The sequence below is a fragment of the Peromyscus maniculatus genome, chromosome 3 (genome assembly GCF_049852395.1).
Source record: "Peromyscus maniculatus bairdii isolate BWxNUB_F1_BW_parent chromosome 3, HU_Pman_BW_mat_3.1, whole genome shotgun sequence".
In the NCBI taxonomy this organism is placed as follows: domain Eukaryota; kingdom Metazoa; phylum Chordata; class Mammalia; order Rodentia; family Cricetidae; genus Peromyscus; species Peromyscus maniculatus.
The window spans coordinates 56,822,291-56,840,315 of NC_134854.1; the positions used below are offsets into that span (position 1 = coordinate 56,822,291).

Below are 18,025 nucleotides of genomic sequence, written 5' to 3' on the forward strand. Positions count from 1 at the left end.
GGACATGCTGGTCTTTGTAAAAGTTCTCAGTGGTCTGAGGCTCTGTAGAGGAGAGGTTAAATGACCATGTCAAATGCAGCCAGCTGGTCTGAGTGGTTACAGTTAAGACTGGAGCTTAGCCTATTAGCTTCAGTACATTATTCTTGTTCCATAGGTCACTGCTGCAGATAGAGTTAACTGTAAACTTGACTGAAGCTAGAATCACCCAGGAGGTAGGCTTCTGGGTATGTGTGTATGGGATTTTCTTGATTATTAATTGATGTGGGAAGACCCACCCACTGTACACATCACCATTCCCTGAAGGGGATCCTGGGCTGTACAGGTGTAGAGAGGATGAGCAGCAGGTGGCATGCATACAAGCATTCACTGGTCCCTCCTGACTGTGGATGTATGGGACCAGCTGCTTCAAGTTCCTGTTCTCCCATGATAGACTGTAACCCAGAACTGTGAGCTATATTAAACTCTTTCTTCTTTAAGTTGAAGTATGTTGTTACAGCAACAGGAAAGAAACTAAGACAGTCACCTATACTGCCGTCCTCTTGGTCTGGACATCATTTTGGACACTCCCAATCATCAGCTGTGGTACTGTCTGGACTACAGACCACACTGTTCCACCTTCCAGTGGGGACCCACAAGGAAGCCTAAGGTCTCTTCTCTGGACTGGGGAAGAATAAGGAAAATGGGATGTGGGTTTTCTGTTCCCCTCCCCTCCCCACCTCAACCAGATAAAGTCCTTCTTGATTACTTTGTTTAATTCCACACCATCTTATTTGAAAAGGAGCTCTGATTCTTTCAGTTTGGTTTGGCTTTTTGAGACAGTTTTTTTTCAGGGTTCTCTAGGTAAACCTAACAGTCATGAACTCACTATGTAGACCAGGCTGGCCTTGAACTCACAGAGACTCACCTGTCTCTGCCTCCTGAATGCTGGGATTAAAGGTGTGCACTATCACACCAGCTCTGATTCTTTATTATTTATTTTATTTGGTAGGTGTGTGTGTGTTCAGGCATGCATGATACAGCAAGTGTGTGGTGCTCAGAAGACTCGTGAGCGTCAATTCTGCTTCTCATCTTTGACAGTGTGGATCCTGGAGATTGAACTCAGGTCTTCGGGCTTGGAGGCAGGCACCTTTACTCACTGAGCCATCTTCTTGGGCTCAGGTTCTGATTCTTAAAAAGAGTTTAAGGAAAAAGAAAAAAAAATCTTCCATGAAGAACAAAGTTGAATGTCTTGGGATTCTCTGCTTCCTTCCTGCACTTGGGTGATATTCAGTAGGAGTTGCATATTGGAGGCCTAGTTATATGGCCAGCTTTCTTCTGCTTGCTAAGGGCCATAGAAAAGGTTTTTTATCTCTAGCAGGCAGATCTAGGACTGATTCTTCAGAATTACTTGAAAGATGGCAGCACTTTCCTTTAGAAAGTCTACAAAAGATGATTAGCTTGCCTATTTCATGCACAGTGTTCCTATACCTTGTTTAATTGCATCTCACTTCCTGGATTGCTCTGGAGAAAGGTAGAAGAGACAGGCTGAGCTCTCAGTCTTTCTAACTTCTTACCTTTCTACCTTACAGTAGAGGCTTCTCTCTGTGTGTGCCTGTAGAGAGCTAGTTCAAAACCTTTGCAGACTATTGCCTACAGGCAGTAATCGCTTGATGGTGATGGGGGACAGGAGAGGATTCCTACAGTATGATCGATCCGTGATGGACCCCAGGACTACATGGCAGGGAGGTGATATTCCTGCTAACAAGAAGGCTGGTGAAGAACTAGAGAACATGATGGGCTTAGAGAAGCAGTACATGGCCGCCACTACATGCCGCTGAAGTTCCCTTGACCCAGCGTCTACTCTCCCCACTTACAGGATGAAATTCCTCTTGGATAGGGTGGAGTACACAGCCCGCTGGGTCCTGTCTCCTCCCTGTCCAGCCTGTTTTATCAGAACTCACCTGACAACGCCTCTCTGCTCTAATTGGCCTTAACTCAAACGCCAGGCTTGGGTGCCCCTTGGAAGGCTATAAGCTCAAGCAAACAGAGGCAGAAGGGAGCTGTGTTCCTCCTGTTCAGGCTATGTAAATCAAAGGATGTGTCCATCCTGCACCCCACTTCCTAGCCTCCTAAGCTTATAGCATGGTGTGTGCCTCCCTCTGCTGGCGAACCATGGAGCAACACTTCTCTTTTAGTGGTTTGAGGACTGAGAACGTTTCACATCTTACAGGACAGAGATCCTTCCCAGTACTACAGCAAAAGCCATTCATGGAAATCTATGATCCGTACAGAGTGTATGTTGCAAGGGATACCCCTGACAGACGTATGTCAGGCTAATCATGCCTTGTCATTCCCATCACTCCACACGCTAATGACCCCATACATCATCCCCCTCCCCCCGCTTCATTTCTTGTGTCCAGAACCAAATACATGACCATTCTAGCCCCTTTTCCTTTGATTCCTGTGCAGTTGGCCTCCCTTCTGCTTGCCTGACACTCATGCAGTGGTTTTGAAACCGGACAGAATTCAACAAAGCTGTCAACACTGGATGGAGGGAAATGAGAGTTGACGGTGAACATAAAAAATGAAGAGCAATGACCATGTGACCTTTTCACTAATGAAGTCACAGCTGGTAACAACCCCATTACATTATCTTTACTCTCTGGAGCATTCCTGAGGCATCCTGTAAGATAAAAATCTGAAATCTTCCGGGAACTTCCCCTCCTGGGATTTACATCACTAACTCTTCTATTTATGTCCCACCTCTTCAGAGCTGCTCAGGTCACCCCCTCTAATGTGTGTCTGCTGTTTTCTTTTTCTCTTGCCAACTTTACATACCACTGGGGTTCTGATGGCCCCCTCCTCTTCACTAGGCTCTTTGCTCTACTCCTGGGGTCCCCCCTCCTTTCTGAGTTCCCGCCTCTACTGGAGTTTCTACTCCTTCATCCCACCCCATAAGCCCCTGAGTGCCTTCTCTAAGACCCTTCCTTGGACCCAAATTCCCACCACTGGTTAGGGGATTCCCATTTAGGTTTATATCAGATCCACTGAAATTTCAGCTGTGGTCTGAGTTCACCCATTTCCAAAAAGGAAAACTGAGGCTCACAGAAATGTTTTTCTGTACCCTCCCCTTTTGCTGGGTGCACCTGACTTATCAAACAAACTCCCTCTCCTATGGCATCGTTCATGCTCGACTATCCAAGAGTTCCCCCTTGGCTGGCGGGCCTGCACACTCCTCTCGGGGTCTTTGCCGTTTTGTACAGGGGTCACCCTCCCCCCACCCCCCACCCCACCCCCCGGCGTGTGCTGGAACATTAATAAACACTCTTTGCTTTTACAGACTATTTGAATCTGGGGTCTCCTTCAGCGTTTCCTTGGACCCCCACAAAAACCAGTGTTCTCTGAAGCTGTGGGCCTCTGGCAAAGCTCCCATAATACCGCAGTAACACACGTGGGAGGGTTGCCGCTCTCCAAATAGGCTTGTTTTTCTCCACGTGGCTTATTTTTGCAGTGAGGGTATTTTTAACTAGGAACAACTATGAAAAGAGGGCTCCAACAATAATTATGCTGGGATAGCAGGAATAATCAGGGACTCCTGGCCATCCCACTCAGCGAGCATGCGTTCTGAAATTGAAGAAGCACATAGAAAATACCAGGAGATCAAAGGCGACCCATAAGGACCAAAGTAAAACCTCACCCCATCTGAATATGCAGCTGTTGAGCTACCCTGCCTCCTAGAATCCAAGCACAGTAACACATCTAGGTTGGAAACATATCAATTCAGAAGAAATGACCATAGGATAGCATAGACTGGCAGGTACTAGAATACCACTCGCTATGGACCAAGCTGTGTCTCTCAATGACCCCAGGTGAGAAAGAGACCAGACTGGGTACAGGTCATATGCCTAGCTGCGGACCCGAGCTACCATCTCTGCTGTGCCTTTGAGACTACTTCGTCCTGGGAATTGTCATGATCTGGATGGGACACAAAACCTCAGTCTTCACCTCAGTGGGGGCTGTCTTCACTCCAGATGACCGGGTCCAGTTCACGGAGGGAAAATCCACAGAGTGGAAGAGGCACTGGGATAGGTCCCCACAGAGCAATCCAAACATGCCTTTAAGAGCCCGGCGCTGTAAGCCGCTCTGCCCGCAGGAATCTGCGGTCTCCCTTCACCTGCCCTTGGTTGCCATGGGAGAGGCACAGAGGCCAGTAACGAACAGCGTGGGCTCGGGTTCAAATTCCAGACACCTGTTAGCTTGTTGACCTGGGACAAGTCACAAAGCCTTTTGCCCTGCAATTTTCTCATCTATGAACTGAGAATAATGGCAGCCCCCACAGATGGTGGAGAGGAGTAATGAACTTTTCTTCGATAAACCAAAATTGTCCGATGGTCATTATCCTACCAGTACCTCTGCTGCGATGATTTTGTCCCAGAACTCAACTCTCGTGTCTTGTTCTGAGTGTCTCTGTGGGGCCTGAGATTTACAACATTGCTTCCCCCCCAGCTTTCGCTGTAGTCATCTCTGGGCTATTGCAATATTTGCTTACTCAGCATTTGCACCGCGGACCATTTTGCTGACGCCACAGAAGCTGAGGACTGGAAGGGCGGCCTGGGACGCGTGCTCTCGCGAGCCTCACCGGCTCTCCATTCACTGGCTCCGTAATAACATTTGTGCCTCAGCTCTTCGTTTGCATTTTGCTGAGCTGACGCGAATTTCTAGTTCCAGGGGTAGTGAGAGCATGTTGAAAGACGGCATTGGTAAGAACTGAGTTGGCAAAACATAGGATCGATCATTTATCACCTTTGTAGAAACAAGATAAATTTCTGTTTTCAACGGAAATAAGACGTTTAGAAGGGATGGCTGGGCTTGACTTCGTGAAAAACTGAAACCGTGCAAAAAAGAGATAATTCAATATGAAAAGGGAAGTCACAGCCTGGGAAATATTTACATCAAAACGGAAAAGGGGGGCTTTTGGGTCTTGGCTCCAAGACGACCAAAAAGAGAAGTAACAATCGTAGTGCCAAAAGGGGCCACAGCCACGTGCAGCCAATTCACGGCACAAAACGTGTCTGGTGCATGCCCAAGGCCAAGGCCATTAAGAAGTTCGTCATCTGGAACATTGTAGCGGCCGCTGCCGTGACGGACATATCTGAAGCAAATGTCTTCGATGCTTACTTGCTTCCCAGACTCTGCGTCAAGCTGCATTACTGCGTGAGCTGTGCCATTCACAGCAAGGTAGTCAGGAACTGATCTGGTGAAACCCGGAAGGACTGAACACCCCACCATGATTTAGACCTGCTGATGCTGCACCATGACCTCCACCAGAGTCCATGTGAAGAGATGGCTTCATAAGGACAGAAGAAAAACCATCTTGGAAAAATAAAATGGAAGTTATAATATTTTTAAAAATAGAAAGGAGGGTAATTGCTGGGCGGTGGTGGCGCACGCCTTTAATCCCAGCACTCGGGAGGCAGAGGCAGGCGGATCTCTGTGAGTTCGAGGCCAGCCTGGGCTACCAAGTGAGTTCAAAAAAGGCGCAAAGCTACACAGAGAAACCCTGTCTCGAAAAACCAAAAAAAAAAAAAAAAAAAAAAAAAAAAAAAAAAAAAAAAGAAAGGAGGGTAATAAATATGAGTTACAGAGCTGATATTTTAAAACTTTTTAAACATGTGTGTGTGTGTGTGTGTGTGTGTGTGTGTGTGTGTGTGTGTACAACTAGCAAGAGTCAGTGCTCTCCTTCCACCGTGAGGGTCCCAGGGGTTGAATTCAGGTTGTCAAGTTTAGTGGCAAGTGCCTTTCCCGATGGAACCATCTTGCCAGCCTAAGGCTGGTACTTTAAAAATATTTTTGTTGCACTAAAAATATTTTTTTCTTGCTAGGCGGTGGTGGTGGCACACACCTTTAATCCCAGCACTTGGGAGGCAGAGGCAGGAGGATCTCTGTGATTTTGAGGCCAGCCTGGTCTACAGAGTGAGTCCCAGGACAGCCAGGGCTGTTGGGCTGTTACACAGAGAAACCCTGCTTTGAAACCACCCCACCCCCGCCCGCAAAGAATAGTTTTACTTTTAAGTTTTTAAAACTATTTGAAATCATATGTCGGTGTGATTCTGCATGTCAGTCTACACATGTAAATGTGTGTGCCCATGGAGGCCAGGGCACTCCTATCCCCTGGAGCAGCAGTTACAGGCAGTTGTGAGCTGCCCAGTGTGGGTGCTGGGAACTGAACTCAGGTCCTCTGGAAGAGCAGCAAATGCTCTTAACTGAAGAAGTATCTCTCCAGTCTCTCACACACACACACACACACACACACACACACACACACACACACACACAACTTATTGAGTGCTTAAGGCTCTGGTATGTTCATGCTATACTATACTAATTTTCTTTGTAATACTAGTCAGGAGGCACTTAATCCATTTCACAGTCTACTAATTAGAAGGTAATGCATTCTCATAGTCTATTAATTGATTGTGACTTATAGCTTTTAAAAAATAGTTTATTTGTTTGTTTGTTTGTTTTAGACTGGGTCTCACTATATAGACCAGGCTAGCCTTGAACTCAAAGAAATCTGCCTACCTCTGACTACCAAGTACTGGTATTAAAGGCATGTGCCATCATGTCTGGCTAAAAACAATGATTTTTAAGGGTTCTGAAAAATACATTATTGGGTATAGAATACATGCAGACATTTCAGATAGGGTGGGAAACAATTTCTAAAATAAAAAACAAATCTCCTTTATAAACAATGATAAAATACAATTTCTGTTGTTTAAATTAGCGACATTGATGGTGATATGTAACACCAGTGACAGTATTGTAAAGGTATGTCATTAATTCGGCCATATTTGTGTGTGTGTGTGTGTGTGTGTGCGCGCACTCTACTTCAAAACAAATTTGAATGATTTAATGTAATGGTATTGCCAAGCATAATTGATGGAAGAATCTATTGGTGTATTTATAAGTGATTTGGTGCTCCATTTGGGATGCCATGCAAATGTTCATACCCAAATGTAATTCTACTTCTGGGAATTTGTCCCAGGGAAGCAATCCAGTAAAAGAGAAACATCTCTACACACAACTTTTTTATATCAGCAGTTAAATAGTAAGAGATGAGAAGTCTTCTAAATAGCCAAAAATAGCACAATATTTAAATAAACACACTACATCAACTCAAAATATTTTGTTACCCAATTGAGACATGAGAAAATGTTTGTGCTAATCAATGCAAAAGTTATGAAAACAAAACCCTGTGTGTGCTCCAGCTACTGTGGCTGTTTAAGAAATTATCTTAAAACTTGGTGGCATGAAGCAGCCACTTACTGCAGGTCAGGAATTCTAACAGAGTAAACCTGTGATAGGCTTGTCTGGATCTGTGGAGCTGGACTTAGCTAAGGCCAGAATCACTGGAAGCTTTCTCAGGCCTGTTCCCTCACCTGTTTGTGGCACCGGTCTCAGCTGAGACCTTGGCTGATTGTTGGCTAGGGGACTCTAAGTGGCTAGGGCTTTCTCAGGTCACCATGGCTGGGCTCCAGGGGCAGACGTCTCTAAGAGAGCCAGGCAGAAACTGATTTAGCTAGTGTAACCCAATCTTGACAATGGTACAGCCTCACTTCCACCTCTCTCCAGTGAAAATCACCTCGCCCCATCTGGTGGTGAAGGTGAAGGAAAAGCTATACCACTCCAGGAAGAGTGGCAGGCTCCCAGAAGACCATGCAGGATTGGTGGGTTGTGGCTGTTTTCAGAAAATAAAATATAACGCAACATGTATCAATCACAACCATGTAAAAATCACAAAAGTATTAGAGCCAGGGCTGTGAAAAATGAATGCTTTATTTTTTTTTTAAATTGTCACTGTTTTGAGCATGATTTTTTGGTCCATGAGTAGAAATTTATTGATAAACTTGTATCAATGAGAAATTACTCTGACAAAGCTTCGGGAATTATCCCTAGGGTGACCCCACCCTCCCTTTGACCTTCATTTACAAAGTTACGTGGGTCTTACTTCAGGGTGACAGTGTTTAATCTACTGCATCAGTAACACCCCACCCATTTATGAAAGGTAGGGCAAGGGGAGCCCAGGCCCCCTCGTCATTAATTAAAAGGCTCTTGTCCCATCTTTCCCATCCCTTTCTCTTGCAGCATGAAATTGTGCTGTTGTTGTTGTTTTCCTAAACCTGTCTCCTGCTTCCTTAACCACATCTCCAGTCTCTCTCCTGCAGCTCCTGCTTCTTGCCTTTTGTTCCCCACCCCACCACCTACATTCCCAAGCTAAGTCGAAATATCCCCCCACATCTTCTACTCTTACCATGGCAGATCCTCCATGTAACTCAAAGGACTATACCATATATATATATATGTGTAGTATTAGAAGGAAAATTTTACATAAGGGAGCTGGAGAGATAGTTCCACAGTTAAGAACATTAGAACATTAGCTGCTCTTCCAGAGGACCTGGGTTCAATTCCCAGCACCTACATGTGACTCACAACCACCTGTAACTCTGGGCCCAGGGGATCCAATACCCTCTTCTGAGCTCCACAGGCATTAGCCATGCTTGTGGTACACAGACATGCATACAAATAAAACATCCATATGTGTTAAATTTAAATTTTAAATTAAATTAAATGAGGCCTATAGTTTGTGGAGTTTCATTAGGTTGGATAACTTTGAAAGTTCCTTAGATATCTGAGTCTTTCTTAGATTCAAATGTTCAGCCTTTTCAGCCAGCAAAGCTTGGCCCTGCTGGAAGAGGCTCTTGGCCTTAAATATTGTAGGTGAGTCCTCTGGAAGGCCTCTTTGCTCTCCAGACTGAAGGGCTTTTTCAGCCTCTTCACTGTGTCGCTTTATAGCCCTTGTCCTTGAACCTGTATATGTCCAGCCTGGGCTCAGCAAGGCTGTTGTGGGCCAAGTGAGGTTCTTGGTTGATGGAATCCCATCTTGAGTGCCACTAACATCCTCCAATTCCCCTTTCTGTCTTGCCCCCTTGAAAAGACCCCCACCTTCCATAGAATGCTCCACAAGGTTCATTAACCGACTCGGTGATTGTGGGAGAGGATGGGATGCTGCAGGTCCAGAATACAATCACAGTTTATCTGGGGCTGCCTTTAGCTGCTATCATAGCCACCTTGTGTCTACCCTAACATCCTTGTGACCAACACATAACAACAGGTACAATAGGAATGCTTCCACCAGCTGAAAGGCTAACAGTGTGAGCAGACAGCATCCGGGGCCCATAGTAGACATTTCCTCCCCCTTTGCTTCAACCCACCTTCCTCACATTTCCACTAGTGCATTTAAAAAGTACCTTAAGTTGAGACTTTCTTTGCTCTAATACCATAAAGACTTCATTGAGCCAGGCTGCGGTGGCGCACGCCTTTAATCCCAGCACTTGGGAGGCAGAGCCAGGCGGATCTCTGTGAGTTCGAGGCCAGCCTGGGCTATAGAGTGAGTTTCAGGAAAAGGCACAAAGCTACACAGAGAAACCCCTGTCTCAGAACAAACAAAAAACAAACAAACAAAAGACTTCATTGAAGTGTTACCACATTGGAACATTGAATTTGGGAGTATCCTAAATTTGTGCTCTGGGGTTGTGGTCACTCACTTGACTCCAGAATAAACTATCTCCTATCCCCGTTGAATTGTGTTTTCACACTGATGTCCCTTGTGCCACAATTACCTCTTCCAGTTCTCACTTCAGCCTTAAAGACAGAAAAGGGCCCTGGTTTTCTTGAACATAGAGAGACAGAAAGGCAAAGGAATTTAGTGAATTATCTCTCAGGGTAACAGCGTGGCCTGAAAAGTATTGCCGACTCATTTTTAAATGTCAAAAGTGAACATCAACTTGGCCTTTTACTAAGCAATTCTCCTGTAGTAAGTCCTAATCTCTTCCCAGACATTTGGCTCTTAGGGCAGCCTATGTGTAAAGGTCGTATACTGAAGAAGACAAAAGAAAAATTGCATACAATTAGAAATTATCCCTCTACGTATATTCTCACAGTCCTGTCTGCCCCAGCCAAAGCAGCTTTCCAAGGTCTAGCTTTTCACATCAAATTGCCTATGACATATCTGCAAACACCTCTAAAACCAAAAAGTATCTTCTCTCTGACTGTTCTTTTTCCTACGTTCCCAGCATCAACGTTAAGAGGAATAAACAGCAGGACAGAAAACTCACGAATCTTTAATACCGAGGATCTTCCTAATTCCTAGGCTTCACTTTTTATTCCTTGAGATTCTGAGTGGACAGTGGGAATTGACACCTTTAAGAAGCATGCCTGATGCCTCTGGTTCTGACCAAAGTGGCATGGAGGAGGGGGCACATTTGGAGAATGTGGTCCATGTCCCGCAAGGCAGAAATTGAACCTGGGGTCAAGCGCAAATCGCACCAGTAGATCCCCCTTCTCTGCCACCATAGACTCCGGACACCACCACTTGCCCCGCTGAGAAGTTCTGCCAGCCCTGCTGGCTTCCTTGTCTTCCCCGCTGTCTCTCCTTCATCAATGGGATGACTCCTCTGTCCTCGGTGCAGCTCTTTCACCTGCATCCTCCCCTGCATCCCTCCCCCGCTGATGGATGGCATCTCTGTCAAGTAGTGTGTCTGGCTGTGCTGCCCTGCTGAAGGGTCTCTGGGAAGGACCCTTCTCTGTTGTGCTGGCTCCTTCAATCATATCATTTCCACTTACTGGCTCACAGTACCATAAAGAAGATTTTATATATATATATATGCACATGGGTCTGTGCACTTGTGAGTGCAGGTACCCACAGAATCTAGAAGCTGCCATTGGATTCCCTGGCGCTGGAGTTACGGCTGATTTCAGCCTCCCGATGTGGGTGGAGAGAACTGAACTTGGGTCCTCGACAAAAGCAGTATGTATGTACTCTTAACCACTGAGCCATTTTTTAATCTCAAATCCTTCACAGCTAAGGCCAAACTTGCAGTAGAGAATTAAGGGGGAAGGTGGAACGTGAAGTTGGGGTGTGAGATCAGCACATGAAGGAGAACATTCACAGAGACAAAGCGCCCCCTGCTCCCCAACCAGGGCCTCAGACATCAGAAGATCCTGTGTGGAGAAAATCTGACTCATGAAGTGTGTAAGAAAGCCCAGGCTGTTTAGGCTCCCTGTAAAAGCCGCAATCCAGTCTGGAGAGATGGCTCAGCTGTGAAGAGCACTTCCTGCTCTTCCAGAGGACCAAGTTGGGTCCCAGCACCCACACCGGGTGGCTCACAGTCACCTGTAACTGTAGCTCCAGGGGATCTGACACCCTTTTCTGGCTTCCGTGGTTCCCACACACATGTGGGACACATTTACGCAGACACATAAATAAAGATAAATCTTAGAAAAAACACCACAGCCCTCTAGGCATGAGGCCAATGAGCTTCTAGCACTCTGGTGTGCCTCCTCTCTTAGAAGAATATTCTTTCTCAATAAGCTGTCTGTCTGTGATACTATTCACTCGTATTGAGTGATTTTTTTGTTGTTGTTACGGGACACAAGAACTCGGAAATTTCAGTGGCTACCATTGCCAGTATGTGCCAATGACACCTTCCCCAGCCACACTGTGGAGCTGTCTGTCATTCCTCCGCTGGGCCAGAGCCTCTTACTTCACATACACTGGTTCATGCCGAACCCTTTCCCGGGCTATCCAAGTAATCAAATGGACTTCCTTTCAGGCTTCAGTCAGTACTTTCCTGGCTTCGACTGAGTTCCTGTCCGCTCATGACTCCCTGTGTCTGTGTTTACACAGCTAAAACAATGCAGGGCACTTTAGAACAGTTCTCAACCTTCCCAATGCTGCGATCCTTTAAAACAGTTCTTCATGCTGTGGTGACCCCCAACCATAAAATTATTTTATTGCTACTTCATAACTGTGGTTTTGCCACTCTTATGAATCCTAATGTGAATATTTTAGGAGACAGAGGTTTGCCAAAGGGGTTGTGACCCACAGGTTGAGAACTGCTGCTTTAGACCGTCAAGGCTAATCCCAGCTGCTACACTGTCCTCTAGTTCCTCTAGGAGTGTCCTACAGGAGTTTTAATTTTTTTGTTTTGTTTTTCAAGACAGGGTTTCTCTGTGTAGCTCTGGCTGTCCTGGAACTCGCTCTGTAGACCAGGCTGGCCTCACAGAGATCCGCCTGCCTCTGCCTCCTGAGTGCTGGGATTAAAGGCATGTGTCACCACCACTAGACTTTAGTCATCTTTTTATCTCCAGGGCCCAGACTGGAGTAGAATTTAATCAAGCATCTATGTGAAAAACCTCTACTTTAACACTTCCAAAGGTCCAGCAGCCGGCTGCCAAACTGGAGAGAAGTCTGGTTTTGGGGTACAAGGGTGAGGAAGGGATGATGCCTTCCTTCCCTCCCTGTTCCAAAGGCTCGTGACTACACCCCTAAAATGAAAGACAGGTGAGCAGAGCAAAGCGTCACAAATTCATTTTATTATAGCTGTATGTGACCCACCAGCTTTCGGATTGAACAGCCAAAGATCCAAGGTGAGCGCTCTGTATTAATCAGCTCTTCACCATTATAAAATGCCTGAGACTACCAACATTTAAAGAAGGAAGGTTTATTTCAGATCACAGTTTTAGACGTTTCAGTCCATAACTGATTGGACCTGTTGCTTTGGGCCTGTGGTAAGGCAGTAAGTACATCATGGAAGGCACATAGCCGAACAAAACTCCTCACCTCATGGACAGAGAATAAAAGAGAGACAAAATGTCTCTTTTCTTTCATCACCTAAAGACCATCCAAGAGGCCACCGCCCCCCAAAGCTCCCACTATTTCCCAGCAACGCCAAACTGAGGACTAAGCCTTCAACACACGACCTTGGTGGCGGGGAGTGGGGGGGGGTCTATTCCTAAATGGCAGCACTAATTGTCTTGTGCTTAGGTTAAATGAAGCACAGAACTAATATTGCTCAAAAGGGACAGTGACAGGCTGTGGACGGAAGAAACCTAGCAAGGCCTGCCGGTTCAGATCTCTCTTGTCCCCCAAGGAGCCGCATTCCTTCCTTCTGGGATTTGGGAGGGAGGTCATATGACTCATGATCATACAAGGTTTGTCAGAGTTTCTCTGTTCCCGATGAAAGGCATGGCTGACTTGAAGGACAAAGTGTGAGTGTTACAGCTCTGAGGGAAAAGGTAGCCCCGGTACAAGTGTTCCAGCTCTGAAGGGAAAGGTATCCCGGCAGTTGAGAGCCAAGGAATACCACCCAGTCACACCATACAACAAAACTCACACAAGAAATCTATTGGGGGAAAAGCACAGGAGGGTAGCTGCCTCTGCGAGAAACAACAAAGAGCTGGGTGGGAAGGCGGGCTTTATAAAGGGTTTCTTGGGGGTGGAGCTTTCCAGGGTGCCCTGGGCTTGGTGGGATTTTCTGTGGCCTGATCTTGGGGTGAGCTCAGGGATTGGTGGGATTTTGTGGCCTGATCTTGGGGTGAGCTCAGGGATTGGTGGGATTTTGTGGCCTGATCTTGGGCTTTTTACTCTACAGGCTGGAGCTTGACTGCCTGGGACTTGAGGTGGAGGTGGGTGAGGGGAGGCTGTGGTTATGGCTGGTTAGAAGGTTCTGTGGGCGGAGCCTGTGGTTGGAGGTCCTCAGGGGAGGGGCCTGGCCACTTGTGCACCTCCAGGGGCTTACAGAAAGAATTCTGGTTTCTGTGATTCACCTTGTGGGCGTAAGAGGACAGGAGAAACTTCCCTTCTGAGCCTGATTCTGGGGCCTTCGCTTTGGGATACTGTTTACTGAGAGCAACAATGATGAAATGCATGTGGACTATAGGTCACACGCCTGGTGGAATCTTGCACTACCATTTGCTGGTAGAGCCTTGGGGAAGTGACTTAACCTCTCTGTACTTCAGTATCAGTGTCTATAAAAGAAGGAAGCAAAAGCATCTGTGTAAAGGAGAGCTACGATGAGGACTGATGTGCACTGCCCAACGCTGTAGACGAATTTCTTTCTTTCTTTCTTTCTTTCTTTCTTTCTTTCTTTCTTTCTTTCTTTCTTTCTTTCTTTCTTTCTTTTTTTTTATTTTGTTTTTGGTTTTTCGAGACAGGGTTTCTCTGTGTAGCTTTGTGCCTTTCCTGGAGCTCACTTGGTAGCCCAGGCTGGCCTCGAACTCACAGAGATCTGCCTGGCTCTGCCTCCTGAGTGCTGGGATTAAAGGCATGCGCCACCACCGCCTGGCTTGTAGACGAATTTCTAAGTGGTCTTAAAAAAACACGGAGCCAAATATAGGGGTAAAAGCCTTAGAGATTAGGGAAATAGAAATAGCCACCAGATAACCTTACCTCACCATGCCGCAGCTTCCAAAGTGAGCTACTTCCTGTCTACCCACGCCTTTATTGCCTTGCTGTTCTGCCCTCACATTGGCTCTTAGCCCAGCTACCTCACTTCCTTGTCACTGCCTGTCTGTACAGACCTCCAGGTCTCTATGGTTGGTACTGGGATTAAAGGGGTGTGTCACCATGCTTGACTCTGTTCCCTAGTAGGGCCTTGAACAACAGAGACCCTGCATGCCAAGTGATTGGATTAAGGGCCTGTGCTACCACTACCTGACTTTTGTGTTTACTTAAAATGGTTTGCTATTTCCTCTGATCTCCAGGCAAGCTTTATTTATTAACATACAAATAAAATACCATCACATTTCAGCACAAATAAAATATCACTACACGGCACACTGCCCAACATGGAGCAAGTGCCGCAGGATGCCAGGCATGTTTCCACTTTGAGGCCATCAGTTAGGGTAATGGCTTCTCCTCCGAGCTTCTGCTTGGCATCTTCACAGAGGGTCCACTTCACTAGTCTTTCTCTTCCCTTCTTGCATTCTTCCACAGTGAAGGTGGAGGAATACTTCAGCTAGGTGGTCACTCTAGGACCAAAATCTCCTGCAGATGGCCATGGCAGAGGCAGTGGACAAGCAAGCCACCTCATTCTGGGCATCCTCCAGGTTAGAGACTGACTTATGGTCCTCTCTGCCTTCCTGTCTCCCATCCAAGGATGCCCCTTCTTTCTGCCTGCTATGGTTGGAATAGGCAACCCCCACCAGGCTCATGTGCTGGGAGCTTGGCTAACCACTGATGGGTTGTGGGGGGTGACTGGATTCTCAGGCCTCTGACCTAATCAGTGATAAATCCTTTGATGGATTGATAACATGATGGCCTCACTTGAAAGTGTGAAAAGGGAGGGGGCCTCTTTGGAGGAAGCACTCACTGGGCACGTGTCCTGGAAAGATGCATCTGGTCCCTTGCCTCTTCCTCTCTCTCATTTGCGTCCTGTCTGCCATAAGCCACTGTGCTCTAGCGCATGAGTGCCGCATGACATTCAGCCTCCTCTCGGGCCCTCAGCCATGAAGCCAGCGGACCGCAGTGGAACCTCTGAAGCCGTGCACCATGTCATTTTTCTCCAGCACTCTGTCTCAGTAACCGAAAGTCTGACTGACATGTTGTTTCCTCAGAGCTCAGACCACAGGAGCACCATTCTCTAGGCTTACAGTGTTCGTGTGATCATTTTTTAAAAGGTAAAGAGTGTCACCAAGGTCCTGGGCACTGGCTAAGGAAGAACCCCAGAGGGTGGCATGGTAGGACAGAGGAAGCTGGGGGCTGGCAGGAGGTGTGGCACCAACTGTTTGACAAATCGAGGGACTGAGGTAAGCTCCGGGGCAGTGCTGAGGGGAGCGAGGGGAACTGAGCTGTTCCAGTTGTGAGGCAGGCCTGTCCTGAAAAGGACCTTTGACCCAGAGGAATCAGGTTTCCTGCTAGGCTGTCTTGGTCTATCCCAGAGGCAGGGCCTGCTCAGCTCTGTTGGGCCAAATCTCTTGAAGTGAGGAAGTCTGTGAACAGCAGCTGTCTACAGCGTGGACCGCCATGGAGGGACAGGCCGCCTTCACAGGGCTGTTTCTACCGCGGCTTGTCAGAGACAGATCTCCCCAGTTTCCAGCTTTCCCTCTGATGTCCTGGCCCTACCAAGCCTGCCCAGGCCTGTAGTTCAAAAGACTCTGGAAAGGGTTTCTCCAAAGGACCATCCGGATTTCTGCTTGTTAGAGCCAGCCAGCTCTGAGACTCCTAAACCCTGTCTCTTCTGGACCAGCCCCACTTAGGACACATCAGTCGCCACCTACAACTTCCTCGAGGAGATGCCAGTGAGCACGCAAATACGAGATGCTGTGGGCTGCCTTGACTTGCTTCCCAGAGGCCTGGGTTCTACTCAGTTGGTCAATTGATGAGTAGGCCTGACCCTCTGATCCAAGAGAGTCCACTCGGAAGCCCCAGGCCATAAGGAACCATGGGAAGGCTTGTCTAGCCTGCCTTCTAAGATGCCCCATGCCTAGGGCCAGCCAAGAGATCACACACAAGTGCCTACTAGCTCTGGCACCATGGCTGCAAGAGACTCTAGATGTCTTCATTGGAAGAAGAATGGACAGCTGGGATGAGCTGAACCAGAGGGTAGCCATGGTGTTGGCCAGCTCTGTCCCTCTATGATTCTAAAACCCACTTGGGTAGTATCAGCAGCAAAGGCTCTGCCTATGCCCTCCTGAAAAAGGACTCATCCCTGACAGCCCAAGCCTTGGAAGGGAAGGTCTAGGGCTGAATTCTTTCCCCAGCCCCAAAGTGTCAAGGGAAAGGTAGAAGAGGGACATCACCCACTGGGACACTGCTCAGATTTGAGACTGGAGAAAGAGCCCCGCCAGCCCTCCCCTTGAACCTGGCTCTGTGTGGCATCACCGTGGAAACGTACACTCTACTAGAATGGGGATTTTTCAAAGGACCTTGTGCTTATTTCCCACCCACCTTGGGTTCTGAGGGGAAATTCCCATGGAAACTTCCATCTCAGCCCCAGCCCAACAAAAGGGAAAGGGGATTTTTCCACAGTGGCTATGGGCTGCTGGGGAAAAGGGGCCCGGAGTCCCGCCAGGCGCTGTCTCCAGAATCAGGAGTTGTGTCCTGTGGGAAGGAGGTCCTGGGAGGCCTGGAGCCTTGGGATCCACCCTCTCCTTTACCACTTGCCTTCACTTTGGACAGGGTGGACCCCCCTCCCAAACCTCCATCTTGCTCTTCTTCTAGCACTGGGTAGTTGAGTTTCACTGGAGCTCTGATCATCTAATAGACTGGCTCAAGAAACAGAGAAACGCATTCTGTTACAATTCTAATTCCAAAGGGAAAACTTTCTACTTGGACTAAGTATAGGGACTTCTAGAATGTTCTGCCGCCCCTCTCTATCCCTAAGAGCCTCCTTTTTATGTTTGGTTTGTTATTCACTTGCTTTTGTGAATAACCATATGGTTGCTGGGAATTGATCTCAGGACCCCAGGAAGAGCAGCCAGTGGTCTTAACCTCTAAGCCATCTCTCCAGCCCTCACTTGCTTTTAAATGATGAAATGTAATTTACCTATGATAAAATTTGCCATTGAAAAGTAACATTCCGTGGCATTTATATCACCCTCTCTCCCCTGTGACTTTCTATCCTACAGTCATCTCTCTTGAGAGGTGGGAAAGGACTTGGGTGGAATTTTCCCTGACGTGTTTCCTAGGCAAGCCAAGGCTGAGGTCCTGAGTGCTGCCCCAGCCTGCTGGCACAGATGTGCCCCTCTCTGGAATTTCCGGGATGTTCTATCTGGACTCCGGCCGTAAATGGACAGTTGGGCTTCCAGTAAAGTTTTCCATGTATTAGAGCCTCTTTCGGGGAGTCAGAAGGCCTTAAGAGCCTGTGACCCAACAGGGAAGCCAGATTCTGAGGATGAGTTGGCCAGGTCAATGCTGGAACAGGAACACAGGTAGTGACTTCAGATTCATAGGTCTCAACTCCTTCCTCCCACGGATGAGGAAACTGAGGCTCAGAGACTCCAAAGTTGAACAACCTAGTGATGACCTCGTGAAGCCAGGCCTTGGACAGAGCCTTCTCTACTGCCTGATCCCTTCAGCAAGCAATATTAAGTGAATACACTCCCTTGGGTCCAGGACTGTACTGCGTGGGCTGCACCATAGCTCCAAGGGGACTCAGAGAGGCCAGGGAAGGCCTAAACCCAAAAGGAAAAGGAGCATGAGGGC

The 18,025-nt window shown here is 47.4% G+C and overlaps 1 pseudogene; it reads left to right on the top strand.

The window, feature by feature from the left end:
• The first annotated feature begins 3,816 nt into the window (after positions 1-3,816).
• Positions 3,817-5,391, top strand: LOC121828196 (uncharacterized; annotated as a pseudogene).
• The last annotated feature ends 12,634 nt before the right edge of the window (positions 5,392-18,025 follow it).